Source organism: Bombina bombina, chromosome 6, assembly GCF_027579735.1.
Source record: "Bombina bombina isolate aBomBom1 chromosome 6, aBomBom1.pri, whole genome shotgun sequence".
Lineage (NCBI taxonomy): Eukaryota > Metazoa > Chordata > Amphibia > Anura > Bombinatoridae > Bombina > Bombina bombina.
Genome location: NC_069504.1, coordinates 1,130,807,237 through 1,130,826,238, shown reverse-complemented (window position 1 = coordinate 1,130,826,238; position 19,002 = coordinate 1,130,807,237). Strand labels below are relative to the sequence as shown.

Here is a 19,002-nt window from a genome sequence, read left to right as displayed (position 1 = left end):
TTATGCGCAATTCACTCTGTTTACAGCCTTACAGTGCAATCTGTGTCTCAGTGTTATAGTCTGGTAAATTTTACTACAGTCATTGTCACTATTTTACAGGTACAGTATTTATTGAATAGAAATTGAATACTGTGCTGTGCTAGTGTTAAACTAAACACAGCACTATTGCACCCCTAATATTTGTTAGTTCAAACATTTTTTCAAGTTTTTAAACACACTGGCAAGTGCAAAGAAAGCTAAAACTGCCTTGTTTCACTTTAAGGCGGTTTTCACTTTACAACGGGGCTCCGGTCCCTAACCCACTATATGAGCGGGGTATACCTGTATACACTCACCAGCCACTTTATTAGGTACACCTTACTAGTACCGGGTTGGACCCCCTATTTCCTTCAGAACTGCCTTAATTCTCAGTGGCATAGAGTCAACAAGGTGTTGGAAACATTCCTCAGACATTTTGGTCCATATTGACATGATAGCATAACGCAGTTGCTTCAGATTTGTGGGATGCACATCCATGATGTGAATCTCCCGTTCCACCACATCCCAAAGGTGCTCTATTGGATTGAGATCTGGTGACTGTGCAGGCCATTGGAGTACAGTGAACTCATTGTCATGTTCAAGAAATTAGTTTGAGATTATTTGAGCCTTGTGACATGGTGCATTATCCTGCTGGAAGTAGCGATCAGAAGATGGGTACACTGTAGTCATAAAGTTATGTACATGCTCAGTGTTACGGTTGCCTCCAGGCTGGCTGGAAGTTGGACCGTAGAAAAGGATGCTCCTAGCGCTCACCAAAGGAGCAGCAGCACCGTAGTCAGCAATCCCTGTAGTGATATTAGCTGAAGCTGTCCCCTACAAACATGAGTCAAAGCTGCAAGTTAGAGGGTCAAAAATAGGTCTAATGTGCTGTAGCACACAGCCTCCTTTTTATTGAGGTTACATGCAAACAGGACACTCTCAGGGGGAGGCATAAAATCCCCCATCACACATTTGATATTAGATAGAGAGACACTCCCTTTGACAGGCCACAACATTTACTTCAGCAGATAACATTACACACAATAAAACAATGCAGTCCACCTTATCAATACTAGTCTGATTAGACAATGGGAAAGTTGATCACTAAACCTAATTAGAGCTAATCCCAGCAGACTTGTATTTAGAATAGGTTTCTTGAAGCTGAACAAAATTTAACTCTTAATGGCACACAATGAAACTGAACCAAGTGGGAGAAAGCCAGGGACAAGTCATTTCACAGGTCTGGGGACATAGTCTTAAAGGGGGCATTGTTCACCAGAGTCACAATATGTCCCCAGACGTTTCCCAAAGGGCCACACACACCCAACAAAAGTCAATATACTCTCAGGGGCACAATCTTCCAGGGGCCATAGTCATGAGGAAGGAGGCTGGCAAATAGGCTTCTCCAAAATCCAGGGAAGCAGGGCAACCTTCCATTTAAAGGGCCAGTCACAAATAGCAGTTTGTAACATATCTCCCCTTTTGGAGGGAGACTAACAAGGCACCTGACCTTCTGTCGGTCAGTGCCTAAGTTAGTCTCGCAACCCACCCACAAATAAACACTAGCAGCAAAGCAGCCCCCCCCACAACAAGTAGCACTGGCCTGTAGGTTCCAGGTTATAGGATGAAAGTGTAGCATCCTCTGCCTTCCTGGCGCAGCTGTGCAAATAGCTGATGGTACTTGGGGGGCAGAGGCCAGCGGCACTCTGCCCTGGTGCCAGCGCTTCTGCTGGGGTGAGGGGTTTGCAGGCCAGTCCTGTAACAAGGGGGTCTGTAGGGCAGAGGCCAGCAGCGCTCTGTTCTGATGCCAGCTCTTCTGCTGGGGGAATTGGGGCATAGTCCTGCCCGGTGGCAAAGGGAACGTGGGGGTCAGTGGGGGTTAACATCTCCACTGTTAACCCTGGGCCCAAGTTAGGAGTTAGCTGGGGAGGGGGAGATTGGCTTACCTCCTCCTCCTGATACTCCGGCGGCCGTTGGGAAGGGAGGTCGATGCTCTCCTCTTCCTGTGGAACATGCTGCGGCTGGGGAGAGAGACCGGTTGTCTCCTCTCCCTGGAAGGCACACTCCGGCTGGGGAGGGAAGTCGATGCTCTCCCCTCCCTGTAGCTGGGTCTGTCGCTGGGGATCTGGGCCGCCTGCCCAGCATCCCTGTAGGGCCGGTAGAGAGACTGCGGTCCCATCTCCACCTGCCTGCTGGGGGTCCTCCCAGGACCAGTCTATGAGGCCTGCTGCCTCTGGTATCTCTGGTTGGGGTTGGGGAAGGAGACCGGTTGTCTCTTCCCTCTGCACAGTATACTGCCGCTGGGGAGGGAGGTCGCTGCTCTCCTCTCCCTTACATACTTCCAGCCGCTGGGGAATGGAGTCTGGGCTCACAATTCCCTGCATATTCCTCTGCTGCTGGGGGACAGGACCAACTGTCTCTGCCCCCTGTAACTCATTTTCTCGCTGGAGAGCAGGTGTCCATACCCCCAAACTCCACAGTTGGCGCTCAAAGGCTCGTGCTGCTTCGTTCTCAGAAGCCAATTCCCGGATGAGGCGACTGACTACCTCCTGCGCAGGGTCTGGACCATATCGGACTAGCCGCCTCTTTACCTCTGGAACGAAATCCGCGCCCTCATAGCGACGGATCAGGTTGAGGTGCTCTTCACAGGGTTCTGACCAGTATCTTGTCAGCTCCATGCTGCTGTAGGTAGGGACGCTGCGCAGTGGCTAGCGTTGCCCTCAATAACTTTCCTACGATACCAGTGCTGTTGTGGTGCTGCTCCTTGCGCTAGGACGCCAATCCCACCGCTGCCGCCAAATGTTACGGTTGCCTCCAGGCTGGCTGGAAGTTGGACCGTAGAAAAGGATGCTCCTAGCGCTCACCAAAGGAGCAGCAGCACCGTAGTCAGCAATCCCTGTAGTGATATTAGCTGAAGCTGTCCCCTACAAACATGAGTCAAAGCTGCAAGTTAGAGGGTCAAAAATAGGTCTAATGTGCTGTAGCACACAGCCTCCTTTTTATTGAGGTTACATGCAAACAGGACACTCTCAGGGGGAGGCATAAAATCCCCCATCACACATTTGATATTAGATAGAGAGACACTCCCTTTGACAGGCCACAACATTTACTTCAGCAGATAACATTACACACAATAAAACAATGCAGTCCACCTTATCAATACTAGTCTGATTAGACAATGGGAAAGTTGATCACTAAACCTAATTAGAGCTAATCCCAGCAGACTTGTATTTAGAATAGGTTTCTTGAAGCTGAACAAAATTTAACTCTTAATGGCACACAATGAAACTGAACCAAGTGGGAGAAAGCCAGGGACAAGTCATTTCACAGGTCTGGGGACATAGTCTTAAAGGGGGCATTGTTCACCAGAGTCACAATATGTCCCCAGACGTTTCCCAAAGGGCCACACACACCCAACAAAAGTCAATATACTCTCAGGGGCACAATCTTCCAGGGGCCATAGTCATGAGGAAGGAGGCTGGCAAATAGGCTTCTCCAAAATCCAGGGAAGCAGGGCAACCTTCCATTTAAAGGGCCAGTCACAAATAGCAGTTTGTAACACTCAGCAACAATACTCAGGGAGGCCATGGCATTTAAATGATGCTCAATTGGTACTAAGGGGCCCAAAATGTGCCAAGAAAATATCCCTCACACTGTTACACCACCAGCAGCCTGAACAGTTGAATCAAGGCCGGATAGATTCATGCTTTTATGTTGTTTATGCCAAATTCTGACCCTACCATCTCAATGTCGCAGCTAAAATCGAGACTTATCAGACCAGGCAACATTTTTCCAATCTTCTATTGTCCAATTTTGGTGAGCCTGTACAAATTGTAGCCTCAATTTCCTGTTTTTAGCTGACAGGAGTGGCACCCGGTGTGGTCTTCTGCTGATGTAGCCCATCTGCTTCAAGGTTCAATGTTTTGTGCATTCAGAGATGATATTCTGCATACCTTGGTTGCAACGAGTGGTTATTTGAGTTACTGTTGCCTTTCTATCATCTTAAACCAATCTGCCAATTCTCCTCTGTCCTCTGACATCAACAAGGCATTGTCGTCCACACAATTGCCGCTCACTGGATATTTTATCTTTTTCGGACCAGTCTCTGTAAACCCTAGAGATGGTTGTGCATCAAAATCCCAGCAGATCAGAAGTTTTTTAAATATTCAGATCAGCCCGTCTGGCACCAACAACCATGCCACGGTCAAAGTCACTTAAATCCCCTTCCCCATTCTGATGCTCGGTTTGAACATCAGCAAGTCGTCTTCACCACGTCTACATGCCTAAATACATTGAGTTGCTGCCATGTGATTGGCTGATTAGCAATTAGTGTTACCAAGCAATTGAACAGGTGTACCAAATAAAGTGGCCGGTGAGTGTATATATATCAGACATTTGCATTCTTCAAATTCAGGAGTAAATGGCAGCAGCATTCGGTTATTTATGGAAACAATGGGGTTTAGCTTCACCCAGTAGAGGTGTGCCCATATAGGCAGCATGGACTCTGTCCTGTTTACAAAGCTTCCCTAAAATAAAAATAATTTTTGCCAGTATCTTATTTTTTATCATAATCTTTATGTTTTTATTCCCATATAGATTGATATTTTTAGGCAAATAAATACTTTTTAAAAATACACCAGACATCAGTGAAAGCTTGCCCATATACATGTTTTCTATGCAATTCTGACTTCCTTTTTTCTCAGTTGCTTTAAAGGGCCACTGTAAGTAAATATTTTCTATGCCTGTTACTAACTAACTACCCCAAATACGCTTTTTATCAATAGCATTTCATTAACATATCTCTACCGTATATCAGAAATCTTGTCTGCAAATTTAATTGTTTTCCAAACCCACTCTGCGGGTATCCTTTGCTCTGTACCAATCCGTTTACAATACCTAGGTTTCAAAATGGCGCTTTAAACACAATTTCATTGGTTTAAGTATTTTGAACATGCAGTGCTGAAAATAGTGGGCAGAATAACGTGACATCATCGGCAAATAAAAGATATAACTTTTAGAACGTTATGAAACTTTGTTTTGGAGAAAATATAGGTCAGTAGGTTTTAATTAATGTTTATTAACTTAAATATGTTAGTTGTTTGGCTTAAAAATTATAACGGAAAGTAATCCTTTAAGGGTTCAGTGCAGGGCTGGAATAAATTTTGCCCCACCAGTGTCCTATACATATGATTGAACAAAACAAATGGATGTGCTAAAGCAGTAATGAATTATGCTTGGTTGGGCTGTTCTAACTGTAGTCCTGTCACATTGTGTTCCGTATCCTGTAGTTTGCTTGTCACTTCCTGCTCCAGCTAGGTGGGAAATTGAGCTATAGGAAAACATCCCATTTTAGTTCCTAGCAGTGGGATCTGTGATTTTAATCATGCTGAATATGTGAGTACTTACAGGTGTATTAACATGAGTTATAAGACTTGCCTGGAGACTAAGGTGACCAGGTGTCCCGTATTGCCCGGGACAGTCCCGCATTTTAAAGGTCTGTCCCGGGTCCCGGGTGCCTCCATTCATTGTCCCGGAATGACTGACTGCTGAAACTGACAGCACTGACAGCCGCACTGACAGCCAGCTGATTGACTCACTCTCACAGGTCTTAGACTAAGTTAGTCTCCAGGGCGGGTAACAAGCGGCTTCCCGCAGAGCAGAAGATAGATAGTGAGGTGAGACTCCAGACAACATCATCCCAGGGGGCCAGACTGCAGACCAGAGGCGCAGGATATGAATTTATTTTATGCAAGATTTCCCCGGCGGACCCACCCGCCCCCCTCTGGGTTGCTGTCTAGTCTAGTCTCTACACTCTTTCTAGGTCTATATAATGCGAGCGATACAGCCAGCGGTATGGACTACTACTGACCGTGACCCGGCCCGTGGAGGACGTTAGTGGAGTCGAGACGAGACCGGTGGAGAGAGTGACTGCTGTTGCTGACTTGACTGTGCCTGTGACACTCCGTTGGACTGGAGCTAAGCATTAGGTAAGTTAAGTAACACCATGACCGCTGATTCATGCAGGCAAAATGTACAGCTTTGCAGTTTGCAGTCACTCCAATGACAACATTTCCTCCTAACCTAAGGTAAATCAAACGGTTCTCTCCAACCGATAACCGTTTGATTTACCTTAGGAGGAAATGTTGTCATTGTTTGTAAAAGGGAAACGTGCTGAAGGGACTGCTGGGTATTAAAAAGTTGCTACTGTAAGCTACGAGAGGTGTCCGGGCAATACTTGGTGTGGGCTGAAAGAGTTGGCATTGGGGTGCATAGATACAGGGCCTGTATGCACCCCAATGCCAACTCTTTCAGCCCACACCAAGTATTGCCCGGACAACTCTCGTAGTGGTGCTTACTGTCCTGCACTTTGTATTTGCCTGTGAGCTCACTAAAATCATGTGAGGAAGTTGGTATAATCTACATTTGGTAAATATGATGACCCTCTGATAGGGATATCTAGTTCCTCCACTGCCACAAAACTTCAGTGGAGTGCTAATGATGTCTGAAAGACGTCTAACATTATTGAGATTAAGCGGTATTACAGATATTTGTTTGGCTTTTATTACTTCTATCACTGCTTTCTGACCATTTATTGGGCCATGCATTCTAATGAATAATTAAGTTGTTTCCTTTATGACCTCACCATGTTTAGTAAGCTTCCAGCAGGGGTTACATGTAGTAATATCCATAATATGATTATATAATAAGTCTCAAGTGATTATATATTTGATACACAATCTAAACCACTTTTATTAGTCTTTACTTGGCCTTTGCACTGTTTCTATTGCTCAGTAAAATATAAATATTCACATGCAATATAATGTGACAATGTATACATGAAGAAGTTTTCACACAGAGGGGGTTGCGGTCCAGTGGGGGCGGGGGGGCGGGCTTTCCAGGGGGGGGTTGCGGTCCAGAGGGGGGGGGGGGGGGGCGGGCTTTCCAGGGGGGGGGGGGCGTCCCTGAATGGCAGTTTGGATATGTGGTCACCCTACTGGAGACACCTGGCATTATGCCTTTGTGTTTGTTTCAGACTTAAATTCAACTTTTTTTCTAATCTTTCAAGCTGATATATTTGGATCTTTATAAACCACATGTAATGCTACTTGCTCTGTCTGACCTTTATAGTTTATAAATTACTATAAGAACTGCTTACTTAGATATTGAACTGCTACTTTTTTGCCTCTAGTGTACTCTGCATGAACAGCTGAGTTTTCTGGTCTTTTTGCATGATGTTTCAATCTACTACATTAAGATTCTGTTCATTTTATAGGGAAACTAATGGTAATGGCTAAGAGTGTGTTTTTCTTTCCTACATTAACTGCTTTGTACCGGTACAATAGTGTGTTAACTGTAAACACTATTAGTAAAAATGCTGCTAGGCACACCCCCAGGCTGATTCTTGTCCTTGTCATCGGGGGAAGCTACAGATTTACTGTCCCAAGCAAAATATCGCCCTCAGTCATCTTTGTTATAGAAAAGGAATTTGAGGGAAAAAAACAGAATGGAGGTGAGGGGGTAGAGATTACAAGATATAAAGGAGAACAGTGGGAGATAAAGGGGGTTAAGTAAAAAAAAAAAAATGGCAAGTAAAGAGAAAGAAACAGAAAAGGGAATAGTGAAATGTAGTTAAAGGGACACTAAACCCAATTTTTTTTCTTTCATGAATCAGACAGAGCAGCAATTTTACGCAACTTTCTAATTTATTCCTACTATAATTTTTTCTTAGTTCGCTTGCTATCTTTATTTAAAAAGCAGGAATTTAGGTTCAGCACCCTGGATAGCGCTTGCTTATTGGTGGATTAATTTAGCAAACCAATAAGCAAGCAGAACCCAGGTTCTGAACCAAAAAATGGGCAGGCTCTTAAGCTTTTCATTCCTGCTTTTTAAATAAAGATATATATATAGCAAGGTCCTTCAATCCACAGGTCTGGACCCATTACTGGGTTGCAACACCATATTTACTGGGTTGCGACTTGTGTATGTGTTGTAGGGGAGTGTGTGTGTTGTATCAGAGTGTGTGTGTGTTGAATAAGAATGTGTGTGTATTAGAAATAAATTACACACACATTGTAGTCACTTTTCAAAAAATTGCAGCTATCTTGTATAATACTTCAGACATTTTCAGACCAAGCATAAAAATATGGTTGCAAAGGAATGTAATATGTAAAAAAAAGTTTGAAGAACCCTGGTTTATAGTTACTCCCCTGTGAGTAAATACATAAATACTACACTTTACGGTGTCTTATGTGCTCCCCTATCCTCTTTTTGTCCGGAGACCAAAGTGGTGGAGTTTGGGGAGTTATCAGGGGGTGAGTTTTTTTGCCCCACCAACCTTGAAATTACCAGCCACCACTGGCTGTACCTTTCCACATCTAAGCCATTTTACACCGCTGCTGGGAAGCTTTTTGCACTTGTAGATAATTAAACATTTATATCCATTTACACACACACAGACCATTTATTCTAGTGACCGCATAATCAGTATCTTATTAGAAACAGGTGGCGAATAATTTGCTTAATTTTCTTCTGAACAAAGCATCAAATATTTAAAGTAACACATTTGAATCAATCAGCAAATGGATCACTGTATATAAGCCCACAACACAGTAACACCTGTTTCTTTGCTGGAACACACTGAGAAGGTTCCTAACATCAACCTCAGAAACCAGAACTGGTTAACAACTCTCAACAGGATGAAGGATAAAGGAAATTTCCAGCAACAGTATTTCAAGCTGAAAATACAGCCCGTCTGACAGAATTTTGAGCAAAAGAATCCGGCACCCATGGTGAATACAAACCCCAAACAAGAAACCATGCACAACTGTGGCCCCCTACATAAAATAATACATTAAGGAAGAATATGCCATGGTAGCCCCATTAGGAGTAAAAAGTCCACTTCCAAAACTTAAACATTAGAAACCTGATGAAAAGACACAGGACATTACAAAATAGTCAACTTGGTGATTTATAAAAGTTGAGGACTAAGGAAACATTGCATAGATGAAAATATCTGGTACCAGGAGGTCCTTGCAATAAACAATACAGTAAAGGGTGTTGTCCCACAGAATAACCTTGAACTGGTACATGAGCAACAACAATAGCAGATCTATAAGCATTAATGGTCCTATGTGACCTGCCCTGACAAAAGTGAATATCACAAAAGATTCTGCGAACAACTATAATATTAATAAAAGAGTTTATGTGAAGACCAGACTCAGCTGCAGACCAAAATTCACAAGCATTTTTTATTGTAAACTGCTCTCCTGGCTACTGAGCTGGCATCTGACTCCAGGACAAAATCCAAAGCTATACCCCAAATGTATTAGCCAATTCATGTGGGGTAACCACCAGTGCTTTTCAGCCTTTACTTCCTTGTCCAGCGATACTAAAGGGACACTGAACCCAATTTTTTTCTTTCATGAATCAGATAGAGCATGAAATTTTAAGCTACTTTATAATTTTACTCTTTATTTTAAAAGCAGGAATGTAAATCTTAGCAGCCAGCCCATTTTAGGTTCATCACCATGGATAGCGCTTGCTTATTGGAGGCTTACATTTACCCACCAATAAGCAAGCATAACCCAGGTTCTCAACCAAAAATGGTCCGGCTCCTATGCATCACATTCCTACTTTTTCAATAAAGATGGCAAGAGAACAAATAAAATTTATAATAAAAGTAAATTAGTAAGTTGCTTAAAATTGCATGCTCTATCTGAATCATGAAAGAAAAAAGTTGGGTTTAGTGTCCCTTAACTGGGAATAATAAGGGTTCTGCTTGAGCAAAGCAATATTTAAACATTGCATTGCTCTTTAATACAAAAGAGCTGGAAAAATGGCCTGAATGGAAGCTGTTAACAACCCAATAATGTATATCAAATGCTGTTGATCCTGGTTTCTCAACAGCCAGCCACAGTCCAGTACCTGGCCATAACATGCTACCAATGCGCAGTTTGACAACCCTGCTGCTCTACACATAAGGATAAGCAGACATGCATTTCAGAGTTCCATTACACTTGTGTGTGTGCATGTAGCGGCAGTTCAGTGGTAGGACAAAGCAGGAGCAGGTGGGGCTGGACCTGGACATCGCAGGTAAATGATACCAGCTCAGTTACACTGTGAAGACACTAACACCAATGAAAGTATATATTTACTCTCTCCACTGACACCAATACGTTTTAATATATATATCACTACCGGGCCCTGGAAAATGTCCGGTTAATATTTTACAGGCCTTGAGGTCACTTTGGTTGTGAACCACTGCTGTAGATGGAGTTCTGAAAAGGCTAAAGTTCTGAAATCTCCTGCTTAATATTATCCATTTTGAATTGGGAAGATAGAGTAGCCAAAACCTTGTCTACCAGCAATCTGAGGAACTATGTCTTCTGACTGGGAGTCAGGTAAGATTTTTCAGCATTGATGACAAAACCAAAGCCTCAAAGAAGCTAACTCACAAACTCCAACTGAAGGAGTAAAAGGACATGGGACATGATAAGAATGCTTCATCAGCTTGGTAGAACACCAAGGATCTAAGCTGACCCAGAATGGAAATCGCGTGAATTTCCACAGCTTTTTTTTCCATGTAAACTGCAGAAAATTACTAAAAAGAGGACATGTGAACAGTCAAATAGGGGTCCATCAAAAAGATGATATATGCCCTCCATCTTGAACTGGCGGTATCTCACAAAATAATTTGAGAGCTCTCAGATTGACAACCAGCTGAAAGTCCCTGGGGTTTTTTGTTCAATAAACATATTGTCACACTTGAAGGAGCAGGTTCAGGTTGTTTGGAGCTCAGAAGTAGAGGTGTCTGACTTAAGTTTATCTTGGGTGTTAAAAGGGGCCAGTGAGATGTGTTTCTTAGTGTAACTATCTTTTTTAGGCATGATGGAAATGAAAGAAATAAGGCTTTATTAAACAGGTGACAATGGTCAGTTTAAGACACAGGACTTTGATACTATGCAACTGATGACACAGAACTTGGAGTCAGCAGACCTGAGCACAGGAGACGCAGGACTTGAAGTTTGCAGAGCAGAGGAGATACAGGACTTGGAGCCTGCAGAGCATAGGACACATAGGACTTGGAATCTGCAGCTGTACACAGAACTGTACCAAGGCAGGTGAAATTATGCTGGAACTGGGTCTGAGCAGATGAGTGTACACTGAAACAGGATCTATATCTTGGCAGGAGATAATGTAGACACAGGATCTGTGCCTTAGCATGTGAATGTACACAGGAGCTGGATCTGTGCCTTGACAGCAGAGCACACTGCCTTGGCTGGAACCACAGGGCTTAGCAGGACTAGTGCCCACACTGAGGCCCGAAGTCTGGAATAATGCCTTACCTAGGGATGAGGACTGGAGTGCCCTTTCTAGGGCCGAGGACTGGAGTAATGCCCTCACTAGGGCTGAGGACTGGACAAGGTCAAGGAGATACACGCAGAGATAAATAGCATAAAACAGCAACAAAGTCCAGATACATGCCGAGAATACCAGGACGCATTCGATCTTTCACCAAACATAGGGGTAATCCAGGAGAATGGTCAGAGGATTAGCCAAGTTCAGAATACCAGGAAACAGACTGATCTTTCTCTAAACACAGGAAATCAAGGAGAATGGTCTGACTCTAAACAAGCTGAGTTCAGAAGCCAGGAAAATCACCAATACAACTGGAACACAAGTAACAGATTAGGGGCACAAACAATGGGACTACACCACAATGTCAGGGCAGAGAGTGGTTTGAGAAGCAGCCTTTTATAGAGATATTGATTGGGTAACTGCCTGCAGCTGGCAGGCAGGTGGAGCCAGAGTGCCAGTGTCTCAAGGGGGAAGGTAAATGACTCGGAGACTGGAGGTCCCAAGGTCAATTCTGGGCACTGATGTGGCACATATTGCTCATGTAAGCCTCTCTACAGCTTCCTTGAGGATTAAAGGGATACTGTAGTTTGCTTAAATTTTTGTGTCCACTTTAGTTCTGATGTAAACAGAAAATTGTTTTCTTCTTTGCTTTGTGCAGTATATTTTAGACAGCTAGTACTAATAGAGCCAGTGGTGCCTGGTAACTGAGTAGGTGAGGTGTGTGGGGAAGAAAGAATACTAAAGTATCATACAGCTCATAACGGGGAAAAAATACCATAGGGGGTGCATCAAAATTGTTTGTAAAAGAAAAGAAAGCACAAGGCTGTCAGTTTAATCTGTGTAAAGATCCTGAGTGCAATTTAAAGTATATATTAAAAATATTGTATTTACAGATGCTTGGTTAAAGGGACAGTCTAGGCCAAAATAAACTTTCATGATTCAGATAGAGCATGTAATTTTAAACAATTTTCCAATTTACTTTTATCACCAATTTTGCTTTGTACTCTTGGTATTCTTAGTTGAAAGCTTAACCTAGGAAGTTCATATGCTAATTTCTTAGACCTTGAAGCCCACCTCTTTCAGATTGCATTTTAACAGTTTTTCACCACTAGAGGGTGTTAGTTCACATATTTCATATAGATAACACTGTGCTCGTGCACGTGAAGTAATCTGGGAGCAGGCACTGATTGGCTAGACTGCAAGTCTGTCAAAAGAACTGAAAAAAGGGGCAGTTTGCAGAGGCTTAGATACAAGATAATCACAGAGGTTAAAAGTATATTATTATAACTGTGTTGGTTATGCAAAACTGGGAAATGGGTAATAAAGGGATTATCTATCTTTTAAAACAATTAAAATTCTGGTGTAGACTGTCCCTTTAAGCGCACTCTTTTTAGGTTAAATGCTATTTATGAGGTTCTGTGGAGAAGCACCTTCATAATTAGTTGCTAGAGCTGTAATATTTTAAACTGTATTTGTGTTGTTGAAAAATAGGGAAACCCAAAAGAAATACAGAAAAAGCACAAAGAAGAAAGAGGAGGCATTAACTGTTTTAAACAGAGCTGTTTGCTGATTGATTAAAATGTGTTACTTTGGAGGCGGAGCTTATCATGGAGCTGAGTGGATGTTACATAGCAGAGCTCCTCCACAAAACCGGTGAAAATATATCCAATACATTCCCAAAATTTAAAATAACACTATTATTTGGTCCCCTACTGATCCCCCAAACCTTTCAGCATCCCCATAGAGCTCCCACTGAGCATTGAGAGAGGGAGCACGAGTTTACAGCACTACAACGGCGGTGGTGGGCTGAACCCGCTTTCAGATCAGAAGCAGCCGAATCGGTTTTGTTCTTCCTGCAGAAAGCATGGTGCACGTCTTCACCCCGGAGCAGCTCACGGCTTCAGTCTCCTCACTCATCTGAGGAACTGCTGAATGCTCCTGAAAGAGCGTGAACATCCGCCATCTTAACTGGTCTCCACTCCAGCCCACAGAACGCTGTGTAGTGCGCAGCTCATCACAGACCTGCCGTTGGACTCTCTCCAGGGCACATACAGGATTCTTGTCTCACCCAACGCTCCACAATGTCATCTAAATAAAGTGCCTATTGAGGTTTGACACTGTAGATATTAGCATACTGACCAGAGCCCTTCTCTAACATGCTCACCTCAGGGAGACTAGACTTAGGATACCTACTTTGCTCAGACAGGGATTACTTGAGAGCACAACCTGAACCAGTATACTGCAGAAGAAGGATAGCATTCTAAATCTCAGCACTCTGACTTCTGTAATTACTCCCACAGTATAGGAGAATTAGGCAATTGGAGTAACTGTATTTTACCTAAAGTAGTACTTGAATCTGTGCTGCCTTGCCCTGAAAATCTTTACTATTGCCTCAACACTTACGGGTCTGAGATAAAATCCCCCTCATCTAAAAACACATCATATCAGGACGGGAAGCCTGTTTGAACACTAGGTCCTCACAAACCAAGAAATTAAAACTCAATTTTTATTTATAATCCAACCAAGTACAGAGAAATGAATTAAGCACATTTGCTTTACCATTGCACCTCACAGGGTATATCATATACTAAAACAGTATCTCATTGAAGGAAAAAAAAGAAAAAAAAACATAGACTTATAAACAACATCATGAATTAACAACAAATATCCTAATAGTCCTTGAGGTGATAAAAGGAAAAAATAATACCATACTTGTTGGAGCTTTTTGTACTGAGTCAGTAAATAACTAAAAGGAGAAAGAAGAAGAGAAAAAAAAAGAAGAAGAAGGGAACAGAGTGCGCCCCTCCCTCTATACCCTCCGTCCCTCACCACTACCTCAGTTGTTATAGAAAACCGAACATGACCCCTATAGGTCCCTGCGTTTTAATTTCTTATAAACTTTTCCAAAAAAACTTATCATAATCTTCTGAGTAACCCAAAGGGGCCAGAATTTGTTCCTGTACTTTACTGGGATATAGCATAATTAACGGACTCCAAGTTTTGAAGAATTCTTCAGCCCTGCCTTTAAAGTAAAATAAAATATTATATGCTTCAAAAACTAATTGTTGGAGAAGCAACTCACAAAAATCAGAGAATCTCAAAGGAAGCAGATTCTTCCAATTTTTCAAAATTAAAAGTCTATTCACCAAGATTATAGTATTCAATAATCTGAAATGATTCAACTTAACCTTACTACATTAGGATGTATTAAAAAATAACATGGAAGGCTTGAGTTTTAAAACTATCTTGGTAGGTCTTTCTATACCAGTGATTAATTTTACCCCAGAATTGGAGTATTTTTGGACAGTAAAAAAACATATGTAAAATATCTGCGTTTTCAAAACGACATTTGGGGCAATATTGTTTGATAGCTGAAGAAAATTTGGATAATCTAAGAGGGGTTAAATATACATTCTGGAGTAACTTATTGTGTGATTCTTTCCAACTAACTGGTATAATTAGTTTTTCTACTGCAGCAAAACTGTGATTAATATGAGAGGACTCCAAAGCAGGAAAGTACTGTAAGCAAAACGTGACCAATTTGTGAAAAAGCATCCCTGTCCCTGTTTAGCTAACATTATATTATATAAAAGAGAGATTGTAAACTTGCCTGCAGCAAACTTTTTAATTCACTCATTTATCTCAGACCACTTATAACCCCATCATAGCTCCAATCTTGAGATTTAATATAATGGCGTACTTGAAAATACGCAAATAAACTATGCCTAGGAAGTTCAAAGCTATTAAATTGTTTAAAGAAAGAATTTGTCCCGAAGAAGAAAGTTCTTGATGAATATATTTAAGTCCTTTTTGTTCCCAGATTTGATATACTGAACAATGCATACCAGGTGTAAACTCTGGATTCCCTTGGATCGGTAAAAAAGCCGAAGATCTATAATTTATACCCAGTATATTACAGATTTTTTGCCAAGCAATAATAATATTTTTAAATGATAATAGATTACATATATTTATAGGAAGTTTTATAACTGGGCAGTGCAGAATAGCTTTTAGGGAAAAGGGAGATATAAGGGTACTTTCTATCTCTACTGAAGACATTTTATTTGACTCCATGAGCCAATCTAGTGCTATTTTAGCTAAAAAAGACAGATTATACAGATTAATATCAGGGAGAGCGAGTCCACCTTTCGTCTTTTTTTGAGAAAGTTTTGCTATTGAAATGCGTGCCCTATGTCCTTCCCTTAAAAATTCTGAACATGCGGAGTAAAACTTACGGATCTCTTTATTAGGAATAAATAAAGGCAAGTTTTGAGATAAATAGAGTATACGTGGAAATAAAATTGTTTTAATTAAATTGATTCGAGCTAGAAGGGATAAAGGGAATTTGGACCAGTTTTTAAGGTCTAAAATGGCTTTTTCAAAAACTGGGTAAAAATTTAGTTTATACCACATTTTCGGATTCTTGTGAAGTGTAATACCTAAATATTTGATATTATCTGAATTTTTAAATGGATGATCAATATAACTCTCCTTATATTTTTGAATCCACAAGAGTTCACTTTTTTGAAAATTTATCTTATATCCCGAAAAAGAACTGAAAAATGCTAGAATGTGAAGGATTCTCTGGATAGATTTAGATGCATCTTCTAAGAAAATGAGCAGGTCGTTTACGTAAAGCGAGATTTTAACAGCCAATGTACCAATTCTTATTCCAACTAATTCCTGACGTAACCAAATGGCCAGTGATTCAATGGAGATATTAAATAGCAAGGGGGACAGTGGACACCCTTGTCGCGTGCCGCGTCATAAAAAGATCTTTTCCGAAAGATTACCATTTATAAGAAGCGAAGAGTAAGGATTTGTATAGATCTTAGAAATAAATTGGAAGCAGTGTCCTTTGATACCAAAATGTTCTAACGAGTATAGCAAATGATCCCAAGATATTGAATCAAAGGCCTTCTCCGCGTCTACTGATAAAATGGCTCTATCTTTACCTGATGTCTTATTCTCTTTCTTAATTGGGTTCTGATTCCAGAAATAATCTAATAAAATTTCAACTTTTCGAAGATTAGAAGCTGTTTGATCTATGTGGATTATTTTGTGTAAGAAACTCTTGAGTCTGTTCGCAATAATAGAAGTATTTTATAGTCGGCATTCAGAACAGATATAGTTCTGTAGGAGGCGGGATACTGAGAATCTTTCCCTTTTTTGGAATTAACGTAATATTTGCTGCAAAAAAATGGTTGGAGATACTTGCGGTGGTTATATAATAGTTATTAAAAAGAACCTGAAGGAAATCACTAATCTCTTCAGTGAGTATTTTATAGAATTCTATTGGGATCCCATCAGGACCAGCCGCCTTTTTCATTTTAGCATTTTTAATCTTAAACAAAATTTCTTCTTTAGAAATTGGGGCATTAAGATATTCTAGGTCTACTAAGGAGAGTTGCAGCGTTTTTAAGTTAGACCAAAACTGATCTCTATTGTTAGTATCTGGGTCTTGTGCTGCATATAGTTTCTGAAAATAGTTGAAAAAAAACGCTCTGATATCTTTATTGTCAGTGTATCTGATTTGGTCATCCTTAATAGCAGATATAAAGTTTCTGCTCTTATTAATCTTGGTAAGTTGTGCCAGATATTTAGCAGAGTGACCATAGTAACCTTTAAAGCGATTCATAAGTTTTAACTCTGCCGCTAAACATTGTTGTTTGGAATATATATCTCTTTCAGTTCTGCTCTGAGAATACTGTAACCAGTTATTCTGAGTAGGGTGAAGTTTATAGCGGTTAAAAGAGTTTTTAACTTGATTAGATAATTGTTTTTCTTTCATTGTGTTTCTTTTTATAGTGACACATATATGACTTGATTTGGCCGCTAAGGACCGCCTTAAAGGCTTCCCAAAATACTTCACTTTTTTTAAGATAAGAGGAGTTATTTCGATAATATTTCTGCCATTGCATTTTTAACCAGTAAATGAATTTATTATTCTTAGTTAGATACCTAGGAAATATAAAACTATAGTTTTGAGTGTTCTCTCTTTGACCTGAATATATAAGTAAAATTATCGCATGGTCTGAGATAATAATGCCGTGAATCATGGGTCTTAAATTAGCCAAAAAAAGCTGCTCCGATATTAAAATATAATCTATTCTAGAAAATGTAGAATAAGCTTTGGACTCGCATGAAAAGGAGGAAGTGTCTGGAAATTTAGTCCTTTATTATCTTGTCCCTTTTTGGGGGAACATTCTATCAATTCTAGGGGAAAGTACTATATTAAAATCACCCCCGACTATCAATTTAGAGTTACAGTATGGGTATAATTTCTTCTTAATTGTATCCCAAAAGAGTATTGAAAAATTATTTGGACCATAAACGTTACAAAAAATATATACAAGACCTCTGATGGAAATATGTATTATTATGAACCTACTATTAGGGTCACATTCGGTTTTAATAACTTGATACTCCAAGTTCTTGTTAAATAAAATTGCTATACCACATTTGCGTCTCATACAAGGGGTTGCGATTATTCTTCCTACCCAGCGTGACTTTAATTTAGGAAGTTCTATATCTTTAAAGGGACACTAAACCCAAATATTTTCTTTCATGATTCAAGTAGAGAATACAATTTTAAATAACATTCCAATTTACTTCTATTATCTAATTTGCTTCATTCTTTGGATATCCTTGATTGAAGAAATAGCAATGCACATGGGGGAGCCAATCACACAAGGCATCTATGTGCAGCAACCAATCAGCAGCTACTGAGCCTATCTAGATATGCTTTTCAGCAAAGTATGTCAAGAGAATTAAGCAAATGAGATAATAGAAGTAAATTTCAAAGTTGTTTAAAATGGCATACTCTTTTTTTTTTTTTTTGAATCAAGGATTTTTATTGAGGCAAAACAAGAAAAAGAAAATACATGAACATAATGTACATTTTGCATTACAGTGATCATTTTTACATACATGACATTATTTATCTATTGAATACTGAAACCTTCACAAATATGAGAATAAAAGGATCTTAATTCAAGTATGATGCATGTATCTCACTAATCAAACATAAAAAATATAGAAGATACTGTATGCATATACGAAATCAAATACACAAAATCAAGCATTACCTCATTTTTCCTTTTGTTACCTTATGTAAATACATAATATAATGAAAGAATTTAAACATCCCAAGAAAATTATACTTCCTATAGAGTGGTATATTAAAGATAAAATAAGTGTATTTATTATTTGAAGATTGACAAATTATAAGGGGCCAAAACAAGTTGCTCCTATGAGATATACGTGAACAAGAGGCAAAGCGCCTCATTTTCTTTAGAGACAGAAGACTAAGAGCAACTTATGACAAAGCGATATCTGTAGCGGGTTAATACCGCTTATTTGTTCACCTAAAATAAGAGTGAACAATAGCTATAAGGGCGGGGGACGGAGCTATTAATTCTATTGGGGTTTACAAATTATCCAGGCAGTTATCTTTATAGTTGAACTTTATACATATGCTTAAATAGGCACCTGCTCGGAGACCCTGGACTTTTATGTGTAATATGGATCAGATTACATTCTGGAACAATTATTCTCACAGCAGGGTATCAGGATATATGAAATATGAGATATAAAATAAATAATATAACATATAGTAGAGAACAA

At 40.2% G+C, this 19,002-nt stretch overlaps 1 long non-coding RNA gene across 1 annotated transcript in view; it reads left to right on the top strand.

Moving 5' to 3' along the window:
• Positions 1–5,765: 5,765 nt before the first annotated feature.
• Positions 5,766–19,002, top strand: part of LOC128662483 (uncharacterized) — a 28,084-nt gene continuing 14,847 nt past the window's right edge. Inside the window, exon 1 of the long non-coding RNA XR_008402790.1 lies at positions 5,766–6,005. This is a non-coding gene — a long non-coding RNA (uncharacterized LOC128662483). The remainder of the gene's footprint in view (positions 6,006–19,002) is intronic.